The following is a 2,724-nucleotide window of genomic DNA, read 5'->3' as shown; positions in this document are numbered from 1 at the left end:
AAAAAAAAAGAAAAGAAAAGGGAGGAAGAGAGAGGAGAGGGGTCTTTGTTTGTAGTATCTATAAATTGTATTACACGTAATTCAATTGAAGTTAAATTATTAGTAGAATTTGATGAAATAATATTAGAATGAGGAAGTATATCGAGCCAATGGAATATCTATACAATGTGTACAATAGAAGTTTAAGGATGTTCGATTCAATAGAATATCAGATATTTATTATCTTTGGTACTCGAATGGTTATTTTGGATAATATGGGTATATTGTGTTTGAAAAATTAACAGTATTTTATCCTAAATATTCATTTTTAATTCATATTAGACCAAATAAATAGTCTATTATACACATTGTATAAATACTCTATTAACTCCCTGACAGGATTCTATTAGAATATATATCTCATTGGAATTTTGCTATTGTACAGCATGCAAATAGGTTGACAAAGTGGTAATAATAGTGGCAGCTCATTTTTTTTGGTAATGGATTTGCAATACTAGTTATGGGTTGTTGGGGTACATTGTATTGATATGGAGTTAATTTTTTTTAAATAACAATACATAAATTGGAGGGTAAGTATTGTGAGGAAGAGAAAATTTAGCCTCTGATTTATGCTCAAGCTTGATTGATGAACAAATCACCCTAGATATTGTGTGTGCGAAAATTTTTTTTTGTCAAGTGTATAGCAAATCCGAGGGTAGGTTTTGTAGTTAAAAAATAAAAAATTTTAAAAATCCAAATCGGTAAATTAGAATTGAGGATTTTAAAAAAAAAAATCTAACATCCTATTTATATCGTACTAAATCGAACCCTCCAATTTATTAACAATTATCTTTTACACTCCTGAATAATACTCAAAATCCCAATAATAATGAATAACACATTAATTTTTTCAATATCAAAATAAAAAAGTGTATATCGAACCCTCCAATTTATTAACAATTATCTTTTACACTCCTGAATAATACTCAAAATCCCAATAATAATGAATAACACATTAATTTTTTCAATATCAAAATAAAAAAGTGTATAGTGATATGCACATATTTCTTTTTCTAATATTTTAACAAAGTATATGGTATTAAACTATTAATACTATGAAAAATAGATGAACTTAAAATGTGTAAAATAATAATATTCTCTAATTTTTATCAGTGGGCAGTCCAATACTAAGATTTAGGGGAGAAACGTAGTTAGGTAATTAATCACACATTCTCGCTACATTACTAACAACATTTTTGTCAACTTCTGTCGACTTTTATTTATAACTATGTTTAATGAAAGTGTCTTTGTGGATGTGTCTAATAAAAATATATTTTTTATAATTATGTTTAATAGAAATATCTTTATAGATATATTTTCTGGATGTGTCTCTTTATATATGTGTTTAAAATATAATAATTAATTATTATTGATAATAAATTGACAAATAATATGTTGGTAGCCTATACTTTTCCTTAATCACATTAATAAATAAAGACGGCATAAAGATGAAATAATTTAGAAGAGTTGTGAAGTTTAGTTACATGGTTTTTATTTCCTTGTGAATGCAGACTCCAATGCAACATAGAAAATTTGGGTTCAGAGAAGATGATTATAGTCAACAGTGGGCATCCCTGCCGGCATTTTTTGGTGATTTATTTTATTGACTAGTGACTTATTGGCATAGGGGCCTTAGGGTTACAACTTACACCAATGAATGACCCGTTATATTAGTTCATCTACTTGGACCCAAATTCACACATTAATCTCCTTCTTTATTTGATTAATTAGTAGATTAAGTTGGTACAATTATTATTATCATTGCTCAAACACGCTAATTAACTATGACGTGCTATCTTCATGTAAGCATGCACACACACACGCACACATATATAGTTATAGGAAAATAAGACAAATGAAATTAATTACAACACTTTCCTTAGAAGGAAGAGCATAAATTAAAACATATACTACGATTGCACGTTTCAAAACGATCTGAAAATCATGTATTAATAAATGTTAATTAAGTGCCAGTACTATAAGTTAGTTGTAGTTGTCATCGCCTTGTTATTGTTTTTGGGTAATGCTAGAGAGACAAAAAAAAAACAGTCAGAACTTGTCTTATTTAGCATTTATTAATTGTCGCAATAATTAATGAATGCTAAATAAGGCAAGTTATGGCTGTGTTTGGCTAATTTTTTTTTGTTACCAAATATTTCCGTTGTTTTAATTTCTTTTCTTCCTTGTTACTCAAATTAAATGTCTATATATATATATTGTAGTCTAAATAGTAAATATATATAGTTCCAAACTTCTACAAAATTCAACGATGATGATTCAATCATGAAGAGTTTTATTTTTCTCAACCAATAATGCTCTTAGCATAATAATAATAATAATGGACATTTTTTTGAAATATGAATTGTGTATAAGAATTAGATTAGTGTGGTGCATTATGAGCATTGAAGAACCAAACCCTAATGATAATTATTAGAACTCAAATATTAATATTATAGATCATAGCTTTGACTAAAAGATGTATTCTATTTATTTCAACACCATCCACACAGAAGAGAGTTATTAATATGCACATGCAACAAGCAAACAAACAAGAATGGCATGCACAAGAAAAAAGAAGCTTTAGTAGCAGCTATTATTAGTAGAGAAAGTATATGAGCGAAAAATGGATTAAAAAAAAGATAAAATTAAAATTAAAATTAAAATTTTTAATTAATTAATTATTAT

The sequence above is a fragment of the Arachis ipaensis genome, chromosome B08, assembly GCF_000816755.2.
Source record: "Arachis ipaensis cultivar K30076 chromosome B08, Araip1.1, whole genome shotgun sequence".
In the NCBI taxonomy this organism is placed as follows: Eukaryota; Viridiplantae; Streptophyta; class Magnoliopsida; order Fabales; family Fabaceae; genus Arachis; species Arachis ipaensis.
This window is presented reverse-complemented; position numbering follows the sequence as displayed.